The sequence below is a fragment of the Oenanthe melanoleuca genome, chromosome 6 (assembly GCF_029582105.1).
Source record: "Oenanthe melanoleuca isolate GR-GAL-2019-014 chromosome 6, OMel1.0, whole genome shotgun sequence".
NCBI classification, from domain to species: Eukaryota; Metazoa; Chordata; class Aves; order Passeriformes; family Muscicapidae; genus Oenanthe; species Oenanthe melanoleuca.
In genome coordinates this window covers 11,795,664-11,816,591 of record NC_079340.1, presented here as the reverse complement: position 1 = coordinate 11,816,591, position 20,928 = coordinate 11,795,664, and the positions used below count along the sequence as shown (strand labels likewise).

The following is a 20,928-nucleotide window of genomic DNA, read 5'->3' as shown; positions in this document are numbered from 1 at the left end:
ACTATCAATCTGTGTCTTAAAATGGCTTTGTGAATGTTTCCTGCTAATGAGAAGCAACTTCAGTGCAGGGTTGTACTCTGTGTAACTCCTACTTTGATGGGCAGTGTACCTTGAAAAGGGTAATAATTGTGCTTATTTTCAGGACTGGTAAAACTATGGGTAGTTTCTCTTCTATTTGAGAAACTGTAGCAAAACTTTTAGTTAATTTTTAATTAGAATACCTTATGCATTGGTTTACTAACAAACACCAAACTGATAAAAAAAACAAACCTTTAGGCCCCCAAACTGCAGGGAAAAAATCCCAAACCAACCTGCCAGAGTGTTTACTGGGTGTGGTTTTTACAGTGGCCTGAGAACAAGGCACAATTCAGCACTGTAAGTTTTCATCCTGTATCTCCCAATAACACCTGATGGCTTTTGACAAATGACTCCACCTCTGCTGGCCAGTTTGGCCACTGGTGAGCATGAGGCTGAATCCTCCCAGGCCTGTGGAAGTGCATCAGGTTATTCCACTCAAAAATTGCCTCCTGTTGGTGATATCTATTTCTCTCCATTTGCAAGATGGAGATGGTAATACTTTGTGCCTGCCTCTCAGTGGGGTCTGGGAGGATTAGTTCTGTCTCTGCAGCAGTGTACAAGTGCTAGGGATGATTACAAAGAACAAGATGTGCAATTACACTGGAGGGGCAGCAAGCTGCGAGTGTCTCGTTACACTTACAGAGCAGAGCAGCTGGCTGATGAGCTGTCCTGACCTCCACAGTCAAACCAGATTTCAGCACAGTTGGCTCATTTGTGGGCTACTCTGATTTCTCACATCAGGACCTCTGTTTTCTGAAGGTGCCATCAGATAGGGAAATACCTATGACAGCTACCCACTGGAGCTGTGCTTTTGTGTTTGCTTGCCAGAGCAATTCCAGGCACTGTGGATGTGAGCACCTGCAGGTCTTTGCCAGAATGCTGTTCTTTCTGTGTGATGCTCTGGCCAGCTGCTTCTCCCATGGCAGTCCTCACTCCTTTGCTGGCATCACCTTCTGCACATGGGACACGCTTCCTTATAAGATTCTCCCTTCCCTGCTTGCTTGGCTCAGATTCCACCTAACAGCTCAATACCTCTGCAGTGTCAGCAAGAAGTCAGTCAGTAATAATAGTCATATTTATTTTCTTTTACACCCTTCCAGATACACCCTGTTTATTTGCTTTTGCTTAGAATGTGAGCTCTTGGGTGGACACTTTCCTGGGTCTTCTCTCCTGTGGGCTGCTGCTGTGTTGTCAGGGTTGTAGAGGGTTAACCCCAGCTGGCACTGTGACAGCTTATCCTGGGACACTTGGGAATTCATTTTTAGTTTCCCTAAACTCATTCAGTAAATTCAATAAAAGATGTATCTGAAAGGCAAGTTCTTTCATTTGTGCTCTGTGTGTGCTTTAAAGCCCTTTGAGCAGTTAAGTTATAGTGACTGCTGAAAGTAATGAGAATGAGTGATAAGAAAAAGGATTTACTTGTATTTTCATTAGGATCTATTAAAAACTAATGTAATCAAATGGGATCAAAATGCTGTCACCTTCTGAGGGTCATTGTCTGTAATTGTAACAATAAAGTGATTATTCTAGTGTCTTGCCTAAGGGAAAATTAAAATGACTGAAATAAAAAAATTTAGGAGGTGTGATGCAATGCATTTAGGTGTGGAACTCTCATTCATTTGAAGTGGATGCTGAATAGTTTTAATCCGTGTCTAAAAACTGCATTTGGTTTTCACTTTGATGCATTAGCAAGAAGCTATGGTGCAAATAAAGGGCTAATATTTTAGATAGCAATTAATAGAGCAAGAGAAAATAAAATTAAAATATTCTATTGAACATGCAGAAAAATAAGAACCTTCAGTTTTGAATTTGGGTGCTAATTTTTCAGTTTGCCAGTTTGCAGCTCTTAGAAATCTTGACTTTTAAACAAGGTGCTGCAGACTTTCTGAAAGACAGACATGAGTGGCATTTGAGGTATGTAATCAGTACAGCCAACATACTCTTTGGTGTAAATGGCCCTGTGGGGTGTTTGTGGAATCAACACTGCACATGCAAGCAGAGTGAAACAGATGGGAATCTGAACAGGCTGTATCATGGCACAGTCAAAAACAGTAGAATAAAGCCTCATAAAAATTACCTGCTTCAGTAAAGGATCTCAGGTATGTTTTGTCCTTACTGTTGCTCTGTTTTGCCAGTGCCTCTCATAAGCAAAACTATCAGTTAGTGCTGGCAGGATAAATCCCTAAGGATATTAGAACAGCATGATTTTTATCTTAGCTGTGTTCTGGTTGATGGGAGCTACAGCTTGTGCCTAAAGTATTCTGCAACATTTCAACTTGATTCATGTTCCTCAAGTTTTGTGCTTAACATCATGTGCCTAAATATCCCTCAGACTGAACTGGGAATGTGCCCTGTAGTTATTAACGAAATTAAGGTGCCAAACATTTATCTCCACTAATAGAGAGTAGACTTTTATTTCATCCATTTCAAAGCTATGAATTATGGTGTATGTCTGTTAAGGGAGGGTTAAACTATTTGCCCTGCCTTTTTTTATTTTTTTTTGGTGTATTTTAAATTGTATTTTTCTTTTGTTTTAAGCATTCTCCCATATTTCAGGTAATACTTTTTAGAGTGCAGATGTGCAAACTCTCATTTCCCTTTCATGACACTAGGATATGTTTTGGAAAACTCATTCCTACAGAACTTAAGCATCTAAGTATTTTAAATGTGTAAATGACCCAATAAAATAAATGCAAGTTCTTAAATTAATGAGCTATTTGGGAATAAGCAGTAAAAGTGTGTGATCTCTGTGGCTTTCTTGCTTTCAACATGCAATTATGAAAAAGGAGTTGAGCGTGATGGGCAGGGGAGGAAGAAGCTAGTCTGTAAAACTTTGAAAATATGGTAAGGTAAATGGTTTGTGATCCAGTGCTTCTCTAGAGAGGGTTGTGTGGGGCTCTACAGTGTATGGTAGAATTGGCTCTCAGTTTGCCAAGTCCTTTCTTGGCCATTGGGAGTGTGGTGCTGCTGTCTGTGCAGGGTATCCAGGCGGAGGAAAGGTCGTTCTCGCTATTTTGGGATCGGAGCTGTCACACAAATAAGCTGAAAGGCACAGGGAGGCTGCACAGTGTGTGACCAGGGTACGACCCAGTGCTGGCTGAAGCCAATGGGAATCTTTTTTACAGCCTTAATGGCTGTTAAATCAGACTCTGCTTTAGCTCAGACTTTTTCATTTCTTGATCTGCAGCCATTTGAGGATATGCTGTTATATATGTAATAAATCTTTAAAAATGCTTCAGTCTGAAGACTCTCACTTGCCCATGAGTAATTTTGGAAGCTCTGTGCTGCCATATCATTTTTTGGCTAGAACTTTTCAGTTGTGCTTGTGAGCTTTTAGATTTACCTGATGTTTTAGATACATATATTAGGTATGTTTATTGTTCTTTATGTATTGTAATGAAAAATTATATTTAGTCTCTGACAGTCCCAAATCGAGATCAAGGTAAGGTCTATAACACTTTGTGCTCCAATTCCCATGTTGGTTTTTTGGAACATTCAGTGGCAGCGCTCCTGTGTTTGTCAAGCAAGTTTCTCCATGCATTAAATGGAAACTATTTTTCATGTTTTCCTAAAAACGTTGCAGTATGATTAAAATAGGTGTTGCTTAGGACAGGAGTAGTCTTTGTGTGTGAGAGAACAGTGCCAGCCAGCTCTGGTGTATCAGAGAGGGAAGGAGCAGTGGTGCAGCTGTTGCCATTAGGGCCCTTCCCTGTGTGCTGTGTGCACTGCTGCCCTCCAGCAGCACGAGTCCTGGGCTGCAGATCTGCAGCATCTTTCAGGTCTGTCAGGAGCCTCATCTAAAACATGCAAGTCAGTGTCTGATCCTCCCCATTTGCAAGGGGGCGTTCCTGAGTTCTGACTGATTTTATTTTTATTTTTATTTAAGCGTACTTTGTTTAATGGGAAAGAATCAGGGTAATTCCCAGTCCAGTTTTGAGACACAGGAAGGAGCATTTACATAATTATCTTGATTGTGATAAGCATGTGACCTCTGGAAAAACTGGCTGATTATGGAAGAGTCTTCTGTTTACTCCTATTTCACTTGGCCCTTTCTGTTCTTCTGTTGATAGCTCAGGATGCTACTGTCTCAGCCTCACTACATGGCAACTGCTACAGGTGTCACAGAAACTGGTTAGTTATTATAAAGCACTTTGTAAATAATAAGCTGTAGTAGAAAAATAATTGGAATACTGTTGAAGCACAATTAATTCTTCCAGTAAAACTACAAAGAATTAATTCACAAATTAAGAACTTGAAACTGGGGTTTTCTGCCTGTAAGAATCAAAAGACATTTTTGTGGTCTTACTTCATTTTCAGTTTATGAAATAACTTATTTTCATGATGCAAAATTACCTAGTATGCAAACACTTGACTGAGTACTTGAAAACAAACATGGCTTTGTAGTAACTTGTTATTTTCCCTGAAGAATATGTGTACCCTTTATTGCACTCAGCATTGTACTGCTTCATGTGGTTTTGTCTTTGGCATACAACCCACTGTGCTCCAGCTCCACACTTGATTAAATAGCATTATAAACTCTCTAATTACAATACCTTCACTTTTTTACGCTCGAAAGGATTGGCTCTGGTGGATGGTGGTACAGACAATGTGCAGTGTGAATGCACTAGTTTGAGTTTCCTTATTTGTGTTGTTATATGCATTGTGAGCTTGCCTTGTGGTCCCCATCGTGGAGGTAAATATGATTGTGGCACTGTACTTAACAAAGGGGTGATGTCTTTCACAAGTGCTTTGCTATCCAACTAATAGTTTATGCTTTCATGACAGTAGCAAATATTGAATATCTCTTAATGAATGCAGTCTCCAAAACACAAAGATGTTTTCTTGGGGTGCTTTTGGGTTTTTAGGGTTTTTTTGAATGGATGTGAAGCAAGTGTTAAGATGTAAGTTTTCAAGCAAAGTTGTGCTGGGAATGGAAAATAGATAATGAGGTGTTGTTTATGGTTTTTGTAACTAATATGGAGTCTGGAACTGTAATGACAAGGAAGTTGGGTATGATGTTGGAAGTCTGGCTTTCTTTCCCTACAACTTAATTAACCTCATGAACAGTACCAGAGTTGCTGCATGGTCATTTGTATTTGTGGATTTGTCACTTACATACTCTTTCTTCAACAAGAAATTGCTGAGGTCCTCAATGAGGTTTCATTTATGCTAATGGTAAGGTCTGTAAAGCTGTTTACATGGTCTTCAGACAAGAACCATGTCATGTTAATAGTAAAATAGGAATAAGGGGAGTTAATGTCCTTATTGACTAAAAACTCAGTAGAAAAAGTCCATGAAATTTGATGGAAAAAGGGACAGAAAAGGAATCTGCAGGGAGTGGTCTGAGTGTAAGGGTTTCGTTTCCATCTTAATAGTGATAGAGGGAAAATAACAGAAGGGTAAGATTGTTGTGAGGACCTTACAGAAAAGGAATTAGAGTAATGGATCTTAGATGCAATAGGATGCATGGAAAAAAGAAAGGAAGCATAAGTGGAAATGGGGGCATATGCTCAGTTTTGTCAGTCGTTGGACCAAAAAGCAAGCAGCAGCCAGTCAGGGTGCAGGAGGAGCATGGCCTTGTCCCCCACTTGATGGTGGAGGTTGTCTTCCCCTTCACTCCAGGAGCAGCCCTTGTCTCCCTTTGATCTCCCTCTGCAAGCAGCCCGAGGCCAGGTTATATAATCCCTCCAGCACTGCTTTTAGCAAGTGGCCATGGAGCTAAGCTCTCCCCAGCCCAGTTCCCTCCCTCCTTCCCAGAAGGGGCAGTCAGCTGAAATGGGATGTGCATCCCAGGTGTGCTGAGGCTGAGCCAGAGTTCTGAGGTCACTACCTGCATCCACATACTATGGCATGAGTGAAATGCTTTGGATTATCTTAAAATTGACACAATGTCATTGAGGCACTGTAAAAGAAGCATCAGTAATTATTTCTGAGTGCTGCAATTTCTGTTTTACTTATGAATGTTGTGGAGTGGGGGATTTGCAAACAAAAACCTAGTACCCTTAAAAAAAATGCAGCCCCCTCTCATAAACAAAATGACAAAACCCAAGCCATTGAATTTATTTAGTGTCTTTTTAGCATGGTCATGGAGATGTTATCTCTGCAGATTTTGTGTCCTGCGGATCGGAACTGTGGGCTGCTGCTTTGTGTGTTTGCACCAGTGATTTTGCAGAAGGCTGACAAAGTCTCTGGGCTGAGCCCAAGTGCTGTGGGCTGGCAGATGTGGCAGGCAGTGTCTGTGCACAGTGGGGAATAAAGAGCCCTTGTGCCTGCTGAAAACGCATGAGATTATAAACGTGAAACTGCTGAAACCGTCCCTTGCATTTGAGTTCAAAGAAATTCAATTTGTTTTAAAAATAAGCTCAGTACGTAGGTTTCCTGCTTTAACACAGCTTCATGTATTTAGGATCTTGTAGAAGATGTGGAGGGGGGAGTTTTGGAGCTAAGCAAATCATTGGCAGATTTAGCATCATGTACGTGTGTGCCAAGTTATTCTTAGCATGAGTGGAGCCCAGTCAAAAGACTTCTGGTTTGTGTGCTATTCTGTTGTATTTTAAACTAATGTTGTGTATAATTGGCATTCATTAAGGGGAAAATGTAGTGCTGTTTGCTTACATCATGCAAAGTAAAATTAGAGACCAAATTAATAATAACTCATTTTTCAGGAGCTGGTTGCATGGCAGTACTGTATGGGAAAGAAGCAGCCAGCTCAGTTTTTATATTGTGCTCATTAATACTGTCCTCCTCCTTCTGTCCTTTATGTTGACATTAATGTTAATTACTTACTTGCAGCAACCAAAAAGTATTGATGAAAGCCCATGAATCCAATGTGCTTTTGTAAAATTAGTTTCCTGCTTAAGCAGATATTTCTGTAGTAATTGACACAAACCAGCCTCAGACAGAGAGGCAGAGGCAAGCTAGTTGTATGATTGATTCACCATATTCTGTGGTTATTTCATGTTTATAGTAAGGAGAAGACTGTAAGTGTAGGGCCAGATGTTCCACCTGGGTCCTTATCTGAAGATGTGGCCTGAATAATTTATTACAGTGCTGTCCTTTACATTCTCTTCAACTAGAAGTCTTGCAATAAAAATCTCCAGAATTTCAAAACATTTCTCTTGTTTTGCTTTACCTTTGTTAAAATAGTGGAACACTGTAGGCAGTCCCAACAATCCCAATACCGGTGTAGAATAAGAAACTGTATGTGCAAATGCTACAGTGTGTATGTGTACTGCAATATGGGAAAAATAACTTCCCATTTGTGACTAAATTCTCTCAAGTGCTTGGTAATTGTAGGTGTTAAAAGGTACTGGTTTAATGTTTTAATGGCACATTAAAGTGATTGATTGGTTTGGAGTTTTTTTCCTTAAAGATTAATAAGTAGGTTCTTTTGTTATCCCACATTACCAGGAGATAAGAAAATTGCATCATATAAGATGTGATCTCCAGTAACATTTTCTCTTTGAAGGGATGAGTAGTTCCCTGGTGCCAACCTTGTGGCTTTAATGTGATCTCCCAAATAGCACAAAGCTTGTTACTTTAAATACTGACTTTGCAACAAGCAGTACTCTCTTCTGTCTTGCTGGACAGCTAATTGTGCTGATTATTCCTTGTTTTGTTCTCTGGCTTTCCTTTTTCGGTAGAAAAGTGTAAGTATTATAAAAGGTCAGGTGGTTTCTGTCCAAGTAATGGATTGCTTCAGGCTTTAAAAATGATGCCTGTTTATGGTCCTGCCATCTGCAGGAGCAGCAGCCTATCATAAAGTTACTGTATTGATCTGTCACTAGTACTGTCTTGTCTGCCAAATGAAAAATGGCTTAAACTCATAACCTGGGCCAGCAGTTTCCTTATTGTAAGCCAGACAAAAAAATGTTATTGATTTTCTTTGCTGAAGTGTTCTTTTCACAGCTTGCCAGCATCAACATACTGTTGTCCTTAGTCAGGGCTAATTAGCTAATAATTTAATGCAACTGAGACAGCAGTCTCAGTTTGGTTTAGCAGCAAGGGAATATGCTGTAACTTCAGAACTATGGCAGCTTTTTAAAGCACAGTCATGATTGCAGTGCTTGTCTCAACTTTTACACTCTCCCTTCAAGTTTGATTTGCTCCACACTAAAGAATAACAGTCTACTTAGGCTGAGGTGTGCTGTCACTTCAGGATTTATGGGAAGCAAAGCTCAGTGCAGTGTTGGTGTCTGTTCTTGTATGGTGCTCTTGGTTATGCAGTTGCACTTCAGCTTTATGATCACTTCTTGAGTGAAACCAAATAGTTCATTGAATTAATCAGGGGATCTCTGTGGTTTGGGAGCTACAGACAGATGGGTTCAATGAACTCTGAGAAACAGCCAAATATGCCTTTTTTGACTGATTAGTTTGGTTTTGTTAGGGGTTTTTTGGTGAAACACCAACCAAATGAAAAATCTGCTGCTAAATTGTTTTAAATCAAAGTTTATAAGATACATATTTCTTTCTAAGAAATACATTTTCTTAATCCTCTTACTGCTATGGAGGCCAGAAGGTTTCAAGGAAACTCAGATTGGAAGCATGGAGAAGATCTCATCTGCTCACACATGTTGAAAACTCATAGGAATCTTCCACAAGTATTACTCTTTTTAATTGAAATATTCAATTATGTGTGTGAATGGAGTTTGTTTGCTTCCAATCCTTAGCTGTGGAAACTTCAGCTGAGGATGGCTCAATGTCTGTCAGTCCACGTTTAATTTTGTGGGTGGTTCTCCTGGCTTTTCACAAACTCTCATGGTGGTGAAAGGTACACCTGTAGAATGTTGCTTTTAGAATAAACAATAATAAAATCTTCTGAAATATAAGTGTTTTGCTAAAAAAAAAGAAAGACATAATCTCCCAGTTTTTAGCTGTTAGACATTTTGTAAAAGTTCTTGACCCAAAGCAGCTTTTTTGCCCAGACAGTGTAGGCCATGTCTTAGTTTATATTTCAGAATCATGCATGATTCAAGTTGTGTTTTTGTTTTCTGTTCCATATTGCTGAGCACAGTGTGAGGCAGTGCACAGGAGGCAGAAGAAAACAGATGATCCCTGAGGGAAGTTATTCTTTACATTTCATACATTAGTTTCTCTGGAGTGTGGGTACATATGTTAATTTTGTACATGAAAAAGGAGTTTAATCTGTAAGGACACTTAAAATTTGCTTGAAGTAAGGCAACTTTTAATCTCTGAAAGCATCCCCAAAGTGCAATTAACTATTCTGATGTTCTGATGACTCAACAGATGCTTCTGTAAACTAGAACACATCTGTCAGATTATAGAACTGATATGCTGCTATATGTGATTTAAAATGACTGCCCATAAATGGTTGTATTGGATAAATATCAAATAGATGGCAGGGGTGCCCAGCTTTGCAGTAGTCCTTTAAAAACATTTGACAATGCACTGTTCATTGTCACTCTGAAGCTGGCTACAGTCACATGAAATGCCTCACTCTTCCTTCACATCTTTAAAACCTGTTTGGGTTTTTCTGCATATTGCCAGCTCCTTTCTAATGCATGCAGGCTATTGAGTGGTATTTTTAATAAAACAGTAGAACTAAAGATTTTTCTAAGCCTTTCTGAAGATTACCAGTAGCCAATTCAACTGATTTTAGACTCTGTTCCATCGGTCTAGCAAAGAAAGAAAATACATTAGTAGTCCACACATGAGTAGCTTATTAGTTCATTTGGTGTGTGCTCTGCAGTGATTCAAGACTGATCTAAAATATTCATCCACAATTACTGGTGCAGCACAGTTCAAAGTGCTTCAAATCTGTGGGTTTGACTGAGAAATTTAAGGAAAATAGCTGCAAATTGATTCTGTATGTAATTAATGAAACATTTCATTCTTATGTAAATATTAAATGCTTGGCTATTTTTTCCTCTCTTTTTTTCCTTTCCTCTTACTGAGCTCCCCCTCCCTGACCTCCATTATATATTTGTTTGTTTTATAGGAGGGTGGGTGGGCTGGCATGGGGGCATATTCTCTCGAGAGGAAGAATTAATAGCTGAGTCCTGTGACTCATTCACTGAACCAACAGCTGTTCTCCCTCTAATTCACCCTTGCTCGGGTGTCCATCCCACCCCCGGAGAGGAGCTACCAGAAGGCACTGTTTGCCTCGGCCTCACTTGTTGGAACTCAGCTCCCTTTCTTGTAAAAAATGCACTTTCCTCGACCATGAAAAGCAGAGGTGTGGAATGAGCAGGGCTGCAGCAAGCCTTGTCTTTTTTTTTTTTTTTATTTTTTTTTTGGTGAGGGACACAGCAGACTGGCCGAGTGTCTGGGCAAGATTTTCCAGGGCTCCCCTCTTACTGAGTAGTGGCTTTGGCACAGCAGTGCCTGTTTGGAGCTGGATGACAGTGGTTTCAGTATGGGTTAAAAGCTTTTGATGTGTTGCAGAGAAAGGGCTTTTAAGGACAGCAGAGAAACGAGTGGATATTTGTGCAGATATGAGGAGTGAAGTCAGTGAGGCAGGACTGGGGTTTTGTTTAGGGTCTCTCCCTCCCTCTTTCAATGTCACAGAAAATTAATTCTAGTTTTACAAATGCTATCAGTGGAAGGTTTTAAGAACAGCCTGCAGTAAAACTTGGAAGATCTTGAGGCAAACTGCATCTTGCTTTGAAATGACTGTCTTTCCAGCTCAGATGTCCGTGCAGAGCGTGAATTGTGTAACGCTGCCTCTCTGATATTGCAGCTGACCTCGAGTTTTAGCATGGGCAGCCTGGCAGGGCTTGGCATTGGGGAAGACCAGAAAACCAGGATCCAGGGCTACCAGTTTGAGAGTACTTATGTAATAGCTTGTGTGATAGACAGCAAGGAGCACTGTTTGTTGAAACCAAATGACCTGAAGAGAAGATGGGGGGAAACTGCTTCCAGCTATTAAATCACAAGATGCAACTCTTCCTCTGAGACATCTGTGCAATTATTCCTTTTGGAGCTTTTATTACTATGACATTAATTTTCATTAAAGTCTTGGATGTCTAAAATTGTGTTTGCCTGCATCTTATTTGGGTCATAGTGTTGCAGCTTTCCTGCCCTTCACTTCCCTGCCATGACAGTACCACTCAGGCACCCTGTGCAGGCATGGGGCTGGATACACTTGGTATTTGGTATTTGGTTGATCAAGTTTAAGAGGTTATTAGGAAGAGATGTGAAAAAAAAAACAAAACAACAAAACTGCTCCTGATTTTACTTTGCTGACCTCTTAACTTTCAGATTGGAGAATGTGAGAGAATGAAATGGTTTATATATGTTTTCTTTAGATATTTTAGTAAGAGCTCTCAGATACTTGGTGTTGAAAACACACTTAATTTTTAACTTCCTCTGTTTTAAGAAGGTTGAACTGGAGGGGTTTTCACTTTGATCTGCTAAGGTCAGGGCCCTCTTATCACTGTTGTTTGAGGTAAGTGGGCAAAGGAAAATTTTGGGGATTTCAGCTAAGTTCTATAAAAGAGTTTTAGTAAATGGGGGATCCAGCTCAAAAATGCAGAAGTTGGGGTGTGCCGTCTACACAAAAACGCTGTTTAAGAAGTACTTTTTAGGTAAGAAAAAAAAAGAGCTTTTCCTTGTAAAACCTAAGCACAAAGCTCTAGAAGTAGTCTAAAGCTTTGTGGGTTTCTGTTTGTTTTTTATTTTTTTTTTTTAAGTTTTCTTAAAAACCAGCTTTCCTCACTTTTGTGCTCCATTTTTGCACATAGGTGCTGTATATGTTGCTGTATACACAACTCTGTTCCATACTGCATAGGGAGGAACATTTTCAGACCAAAACAAACCAAACTTTGTTTATTAACAGATGTTCAGTGCACTGAAACAAAGTGAAAAAGATGAAACACTACATTTTTATTGGTAGTGGTGTAAGTTTCCTTCACTCCAGTATTTTTTTTGCTTTATGCAGGTTTTGGGTTTTTCCCCCCAGAAGAAATAATGCACACATGTTGCATGTAGTCCTTTGCTCTGCTACTGTCCTTAAGTAGTAATACTGTAAAGGCTTAGAAATTATTCTACTGCCAAATATAAGACATTTGTTACTCTCAGAGATGATGGCTTAATTTTTAGTATTCCTTGGTGGTTTATATCTTGACATTTCTTATGACCTACAATTAAAATGACTTTAGTGAACTCTCAACTTATATCCAGATTTCTGAGTGTGGTTGAGTGTCTCCAGGGAGAGCCTTGAACTGCTCACTAAATCAATTTGTTCTTTTCACAAAACAGATTAAATATGTTATACCACTTTATATTAAAAAATAAATAATCCCAGATGACTTAACTGCTACATGTAAAATTGAAAAATGTGCTCTGCACATTTTGGAGGGTAGTGATTTTGATGCCAATGCTGTGCTGATAGTATTGCACCAGAGAGAGCAAAGAATGGTTAAAACAAGCATGTCTAATCCTGTCTGCCTGTTCTGCTGGTCTCGTTTCAGAATTAAGTTGATGGCACTCTACTTGGGTGGGTGCTAACTGCTAGATGTGGCAGTAATCTTCTTTAGCAGAGCCTGAGACACACTGCTTCCACTGCCTTGTCTCCCTAGAGTTAGATTTATTTTTTTTTAATTCTACTCATGCCTACTTAATTTTAAGGTCAATCTTCTTCCTATTCCTTTAGCAAGATAGGCTGCAGATCTTACTTGTGACTCACCTTCACCCTTAGCTGATGCTGCAAGTATAATTTGAGTAGACTCCTCATGTTTATTTTGTGTCCAACACACAGGAGGAGCAGAGGGAAATCAGTAGCTGCTGGTGCTCTGCAGCTGTAGCAGGGAGAGTCAGATGCACTGGCTATGCCAGAAGCAGCTTTTGTTCCTTCAAGCCATTTCCATGGTTGTGCTTGAGTGGGTTATTGTTTAAGGCTCTGTAAGTACAATAGGACTTAAGGAAAAGGGAAGGGGAAATTTTTTTCCAAAACAGAACAAAACACCGAAAAAGTTTGGAGTCTAATAATGGGATTTGACCAGAGATGTCCAATCTCCAGAACAATGGTTCAGTTTAGGCCAAGATTAATGGTGCTTGTTACCCTAGGCCTGTGAGTTGGCCTCTGCTACAGATGCAGTCTGATGTGCTGCTGCCTGCTGTGGCCTGGGGAGGAGCTGTGACTGCCACGGTCAATTGTGAAATGATAAGGCACTGCAAACCTCAGTTGGTTTGGCTCCATCAGCCCCAGGCTGGCTCTGACTGTAGCTGGCTGGGTGCTGTTGGCAGGAGGAGCTGCCTGGATGCCTTGCACAGGGCAGCCACACCAAATCTTTCTTATTTCAGCTTGGGCCAAAGCCACCTCCATCAGATTAGAGTTTTGCAAAGAAATGCTGAACTGCCTGTCCTCCTAGTATTTCCCTGTTCCTTCTTAAAACTCTGATCTATTTGCTGATTCACATGCAGCCCCTTAAATCTGGGGTGTGAGGCTGGGAGGGAGATGAGGTGCAGCACTGCCCCAGGGACTTTAGGGCTTTCAGGGCTCTGACAAGAGAGCAGGGACATGGACTGCAGCAATCTTGGGTGCTCATGCCTGTGTTTTTAGATGCACTGGACCCATCTTAGATACAGCCTGAAAAAGAGAACAGGGTTGTAAAAGTGTTTCTTTCAGTAATTAGAGTTTTGTGGAACAACTTGGGAGAAGAAAAGGATTTTGTTGTTGTTGTTCTAAATTGGAGATCATGATACTGCAAACAGCTGCTGTTAAGCCTTAAATGCCTAGGGTATGAAAACAAGCTGGACCTTTCCTTTCCATCTCAAAATAAGGGAATTGCAAATTCATGGCTTTCAACAGCTGAGAAAATGTGTACTTCAGTTATGTTTTATTTTTTTGAAATAGTGTGAAATAGAAGTTTGAGAAGGCTTTCATTTCTGTTTACGCAGAGAAAAAACTAAAGGTAATTGTTTGGGTTTTTTTTAAATTGGGAAAACTAATTGAGAATATTGTGACTAAATAAACAAAACTTGCTTCTACACACTGGTGAGAAAGAAAATGGGAGAAAACACAAGCAAAATTTACATATTGCTGTAATTCTTTCTCACTTTGCTGTACCCTTGTGGCATTCTGCCTCACGGGGTGAGCTGGAGGAATCTCCCAGGAGGACTGGCTGTACTAATGATGTGATACAGGAGGCACTGGTTTGGCTGAGTGTCTGAGTGGCTGCACTGTTCAGTGCAGCAGCCCCCTATCAGGACCTGCTTCTTCTGTTTTGGGAACAGTGTCAGGAGGAAATGGGGCAGTTCAGAAGTGCTGGGCCAGGCTTCTCCTGGGACTCCAAGGAGCCCTGCTGGGATGAAGGCAGGAGGCTGACTCCAGGGCTCTCTGGGGCAGAGGAGGATGTGTTAGGTGCTGCCAGGTGAGGCACATGGCAGGTTCCAGTGCAGCCTGGCCACTTTCTGCTGCTTGTGTTTGGAAGGAGTGTGCACCCTGTCTGTTCTGTCAGATAAATGTCTGTATTTTACAGCCATGTGGCTGCTGCATTTTGGTGTGATGTGTTTGTTTGTTTTCTGGTTCTTGTTTTAATAAGGATTATTGAGGACCAAGTCTAGATGTAGGCAAGGTTGGAAGTTGTCAGAAGCTGCAGTCCTGTTTCCCTCCACACAGATCTTCCCAGCTTTACTTTCCTCCCTTGTTTTGTCTCTACAGGAAGGAACACACCAACCTGCACTGACATTAGTCTCTCTCTGCCTCTCTTTCCTCTTCAAAACCCTCATCTATTTTGCTTTACTTAGTTTAACAACACTTCTTGCTTTTCTCTTATTAAACCACCAGACTGTTTCTTTGTCAGTGTGGATAGCTTCAGACATACACTCACTGTTGATTTTGAGTTGCTTTAGAATTTCAAGAAACCCTAAGTTTCTAAAAAGTCATGATAGAGGGCTATGATACCTAATAAGGACTGCATATAATAGTTAAACTCTCTGTGGAAGTTTGTTAATGTTTTTGCATAGCAGAAGTTCGCTTGCTGACCAGTAAGCTTATTTAGGAAGAGCAGCACTTCTTGTTCTTCACTTATGACCCAGTTACAGCTGTGGATAAATGAGAAGTTGGGATTGCTGACATGCTGTGGTTTTACAGGAATTTTGAGTTTGAACATGTTCTGAAGTTCAAGGAGAATAATACTGGAACTTCAAAATAATTTATGAAAGTAGGAAAATACCCTAAAATGCACCTGCCTTATGTATTTTCATAGGAGGATTGTACAACATTCTTGAACTGCCTATCCTATCAGTATTTTTGTTTTTCAATTTCCTTTGGGTGTTTTGTATTTGCTATCTCTTCATTTTTGTTTGGGTACGTGGAGTCCAAGTGATATTTTGTGTATGGAAACTGAAGGGTTTACTCTTGGTTACTTTTAGAGATTGATTTATTTGCAGTTATTCAAGTCCAGCACAGGCTAAGTGCTGAGGTATAGACAGAGATACCCTGGGGCAGCTCTTGCTTTCCACAGAGGGTAAGGCTGAGGATGAGAAGCAGGATCCCAGGACTGTCTGTGATAGTCCAGACAGATCTATTAAAACTTGCCTCTAAAATCTGGCAGCCACCAGGTGGGACCAGGATATGATGAGAAAGCAGGGAAGGTTCTTTGTGCTTGACCTAAGTCCATTGCAGTGATACTGTTGGGATTGGGAGGTTTAGAGATGAACTCCTGGTTACTTCCCTACTGGATTTCCTCCAGTTCCTCCTTGCAGGATTTTTAATATTTAAATTTTACATAAAATTTTCATAATTAAAAATGCTAATTGTCAATAAATAAAGTAAAATTACGTGAAATTCCCCAATTTGAGTTTCTTTTGCCCATGATGTACAAACAACAGATTTGGGGGGTTGTTGAATTGCTTTTGCTGTTTTTTAAATCTATAGGGTTTATTTTTACAGCTTTCGTTTTGAACTTTGGAAGCCTAGAGATAAATATATCCTTTGGAAAAAAAACAAAAAACAACAAGCAAAGAGCTGAAAGCTGAAATTTTTATGTGATGATGAGACTTTGGAGAGCTCGCGGAAAAATTCCTGGTGCTGCGGGGGACACGATAAAATCGCTGGCTCTGTAGCCCGTCCTTCCTCCCCCCGGCTCCTGCAGCTTTCCTGGCCTGTCCTGGTCGGCTCCTTCAACAGAGCTGGTTGATCTACTCGCGGTAGGAGTAGTAGCCGAGTGTCAGCGCTGCGCGCATCCAGCGCTGCGAGCATCCAGCTCTGCGCGCATCCAGCTCTGTGCGCATCCAGCGCTGCGAGCATCCAGCGCTGCGCTAATCCAGCGCTGCGAGCATCCAGCGCTGCGCGCATCCAGCGCTGCGAGCATCCAGCGCTGCGCGCATCCAGCGCTGCGAGCATCCAGCTCTGCGCGCATCCAGCGCTGCGAGCATCCAGCTCTGCGCGCATCCAGCTCTGTGCGCATCCAGCGCTGCGAGCATCCAGCGCTGCGCTCATCCAGCTCTGCGCTAATCCAGCGCTGCGCGCATCCAGCGCTGCGCTCATCCAGCTCTGCGCTAATCCAGCGCTGCGCTCATCCAGCGCTGCGCGCATCCAGCGCTGCGAGCATCCAGCGCTGCGAGCATCCAGCGCTGCGAGCATCCAGCTCTGCGCGCATCCAGCGCTGCGAGCATCCAGCTCTGCGCGCATCCAGCTCTGCGCGCATCCAGCTCTGTGCGCATCCAGCGCTGCGAGCATCCAGCGCTGCGCTAATCCAGCGCTGCGAGCATCCAGCGCTGCGCGCATCCAGCGCTGCGAGCATCCAGCTCTGCGCGCATCCAGCGCTGCGAGCATCCAGCGCTGCGCGCATCCAGCTCTGCGCGCATCCAGCGCTGCGAGCATCCAGCTCTGCGCGCATCCAGCTCTGTGCGCATCCAGCGCTGCGAGCATCCAGCGCTGCGCTCATCCAGCTCTGCGCTAATCCAGCGCTGCGCGCATCCAGCGCTGCGAGCATCCAGCGCTGCGAGCATCCAGCGCTGCGAGCATCCAGCGCTGCGAGCATCCAGCGCTGCGAGCATCCAGCTCTGCGCGCATCCAGCGCTGCGAGCATCCAGCGCTGCGAGCATCCAGCTCTGCGCGCATCCAGCTCTGCGCGCATCCAGCTCTGTGCGCATCCAGCGCTGCGAGCATCCAGCGCTGCGCTAATCCAGCGCTGCGAGCATCCAGCGCTGCGCGCATCCAGCGCTGCGAGCATCCAGCGCTGCGAGCATCCAGCTCTGCGCGCATCCAGCTCTGCGCTCATCCAGCGCTGCGCTCATCCAGCGCTGCGCGCATCCAGCTCTGCGAGCATCCAGCGCTGCGAGCATCCAGCGCTGCGAGCATCCAGCTCTGCGAGCATCCAGCGCTGCGCGCATCCAGCTCTGCGAGCATCCCGCGCTGCGCGCATCCAGCTCTGCGCTCATCCAGCGCTGCGAGCATCCCGCGCTGCGCGCATCCAGCTCTGCGCTCATCCAGCTCTGCGCTCAACCAGCGCTGCGAGCATCCAGCGCTGCGCTCATCCAGCGCTGCGCGCATCCAGCGCTGCGCGCATCCAGCTCTGCGAGCATCCTGCGCTGCGCTCATCCCGCGCTGCGCGCATCCAGCGCTGCGCTCATCCCGCGCTGCGCGCATCCAGCTCTGCGCGCATCCAGCGCTGCGAGCATCCAGCGCTGCGAGCATCCAGCGCTGCGAGCATCCAGCGCTGCGCTAATCCAGCGCTGCGCTCATCCAGCGCTGCGCGCATCCAGCTCTGCGAGCATCCCGCGCTGCGCGCATCCCGAGCCGCGCGTTTCCCGCTCCCCCTGCTGGGCTCAGCCGCAGGAGCCGTCCCGGCGGAGCGCTCCCGGCTCCCGGCCGTGTCCGTGCCTGCCCCGCTCCCGCCGGCCGGCGGGGATTGCGGGCAGCATCCGTGCTGCCCAGAGTCCGCCGTGACCCGGGAACACGCTGGGAATTGCGCAGATCGAGTCACTGTGCCACGGTCGGGCTTAGGACACACCTGGGAAGGGCGGCCGGGGCAAGCCAGCTGTAAGCGCTTGCCGGCTGACACTCCTCTACCATCTATCCTCATTTGCAGGCGTAGCCCGCTACCCCCGATGTTTGCCAGATTCTGTTTTGCGGATCTCTTTAGACACAGGACGAGGGAAGGGACCAGGCTGTGAGAAGCTAATTTTATTTTTAGAAGCTGATTGCTGTTCCCAGTTGCCTGTGAAGTGTGTTGGCAGAGCTGGGGCTGGCTGGGGTGTGAGGGGGACATTGTACAAGCCCTGGGCAGGTTGTGAGGGAAACCGGGGAGCAGATGCCTGTGGGGACAGTGCCAGTGTCCTAAGAATCTGCTTGGACCTGCTTCATGAAAGGGCTGGGTGGTCAGTAATGTGAATTCACAATGTTAATGGCTAGCCCTTTCATTTTAAGAGTTGCTTTATAAAGGAAAGTAGGAGTTGTGGTGCCAGTCTTACAGATGGGCAGAATAAAGCACAAAGGAGGGGACAAAGCTCTGGGGCTGTGTGCTGCAGCAGTGCTGTTGGGGCTGGTTTGAACAGCCTCTGTTCCTGCCCTCTGCCGTGGTGGCTGAGCTCTCCTGTCGTGGTGAGCAGCTCCTGCCTGCTCCCTCTGTTGTGTTGGCACGGTGGTTTATGAGACAACATGCTGAAGGAAATCAGTTCCCCCGTTCCAGCTAACCATGCAGCTGCACAAATGAAGTGTTAGAGTCCAGGTGAGAGGAGTGAGAGGCAAAATTCAAGTGTCCAGGTAAGTGCTATAGCCTGATCTGACCAAAGTTCAATCCAGCCACCAGTACCCAGATCTTGGGGCAGGCAGAAAAAACTTTCTCAATTGGAGAAACAAACTAAAATAACTAATTGCAACTTCATTAAAGACCAGTCTACATTAGCTGAGAAAGTCATGTTAACACATACTAAATTTGAATCAATTAACATGTTTTTCCTGCCTTGCATAAGCAGAAGAAAAACACTGGAGAGAACTTCTGGATGAGAATAAATCTGTTCTGAGTGAAAACATCCAGAGTTCAATGAGGCCTTTAAGCCAACCATTCACACAGACTGCTTGTCAATATGTAGCTTCTCTAAAATTGCCTTTTGTGAGAGGAGAAAACCAGCAGCATCCCTGTATGGAGCAGACAGTCCCTTGGTGGCACTGGGTGTGTTGGGGTGGGATGACTGTTTCTGACAAGGTTTTCAGTCATGTTTTTATTCTTTGTGAATTACCAGTGAAAATGATAAATATGGCTTCAGAACAAACATTGAATGCAACTAACAAGTTATTTGTAATAACTTGAGGCTTTTCTTCTGCATTTTTTTAAAGTCACCTGTGACTTTTGCTTCATTTGAGTTGTTGTGAAAGTGTCTGCTCCCACAGCTGGACCCGTTGCAGATTGTGTGGGGTTTGCTGTGCTGTTTTTTGTTTGAATTGGTATTTTTTTCCAGTAGTATGTGTTTTTTCATGTTTAATGGATTTTTTTTTTTGTGTGTGGAAGTTATTTGGAAGTCAGTCAAAAGAGACGCAAAATATAGTCACTGTGCTACTTTTCTCAATATTTGCTGTGTTTTGGAGCCTGGTAGTATAATGCTGTAAGGACACCTTGTCTGCCTGCTGAAACAGCATGTAACAAAATACAGACTACCCGTAAACATTCCCCCATCTCCCTTTGCAATCTTTCTTTATAATTAAAAAAACATTTCCTAGAAGTGCTGCGCCAGTGTAATCCATATACTTGTTTTGTTTTGCTGCAGAGAGGATGGTGGTTCTGAGGTTTTTTGGTGTATTTTCTTAAGCAGTGTTTGGGGGTTGGTTTATCTTTTTTAATGGCACTTAGCTCACAACAGTAGGGAGTAGCCTTTATAAAGAGAATAAAAGAGACTTCAGCATGACCTTTAACTGAAAAAAATTACCATTTGGCTCAGGAAATTTTGATATAAACCTGAACAGAATTCTCATTATCTTTTCCTCATTTCATTGTTACAGGCATGAAAACCTGTAATACTTAAACTGCTGAATGAGTCTCAAAAGCTTGGGAGTGGCAAGAGCTGGGCTGGAACCCCAGCCCAGCCTCAGATCTGGTCCTCGTGGCTTCGTTGTTGGACTCCTAAATGCTCTTAATTCATTTCAGGTCTTTTCACTGAGCTGATTCAAATGCTGCTGTGTTCTGCAGGAGAATGGAAACATGATGTGTCTGTATTTTTATTGCAGGAAAATGGATCTTGTTATGTGAGGGCATTGAGAAAACAGTCCCCAGCTACTGAGAGGAAGAAGAGCCAGTGGGAAATATTCAGGTAGGAAAGCTGTGTGTACCATCAAGCAGTGAAAACACTTGAGGGCCTTCATTCTTTTTCCAGATACTGTGTCATGTTTGATGCTTGAATGGCTGATCTGGTCACTATCATAGTTTATTTGTTGTTTTAAGAAGCAGCCCTGTTTGGTCAATTGATTGCAACAACAAAACACTGCAAGCAAAGCCCTCAGCATAAACATTCCTCAGGCTATCCCTGGCACAGTATTGATCCTGATACAGAATACAAACAAATTGCTCTTTGCATGAGCCATTCGAGCTATAAAACACAGCAATAATATGTTCTGCTTGCTGCCAATAAATGTGCATTTATAATAAACTAAGCAGAAATCCCTGAGTAGAAGTGAACAATAGTTTCAATAATGTGTTCAATATCTTACGTCTAGCTGTTTTACAGAATTTGAAAAAAAAAAAAGCACAGTGGGCACTCCAGGGTTTCTGTTTCCTCCTTCACTTAAGAAAAATAATCTTTGCAGACTTGTTCTTTGCTGCTTTTCCATTGCTTTTGGGTTTTTTTAGATATTTTAATGTACTTAATAAAGCCGTGGGTAAGCTCATCTCTGCTTTATTTGTGGTGTACTTCAGTGCTCCTCAAGAATTTGGCCTACATCTTAATTTT

General features: G+C 43.1%; 1 protein-coding gene across 8 annotated transcripts in view; it reads left to right on the top strand.

Annotated features, from left to right (window-relative positions):
• The window catches only part of ZMIZ1 (zinc finger MIZ-type containing 1), a 335,675-nt gene that overhangs the window by 97,749 nt on the left and 216,998 nt on the right, over window positions 1-20,928 (top strand). For all 8 annotated transcript variants that reach the window (XM_056494322.1, XM_056494317.1, XM_056494320.1 and 5 more), the window contains one exon: window positions 20,210-20,292. The gene's annotated coding sequence lies outside the window, so the exon portion shown is untranslated. The remainder of the gene's footprint in view (window positions 1-20,209; window positions 20,293-20,928) is intronic.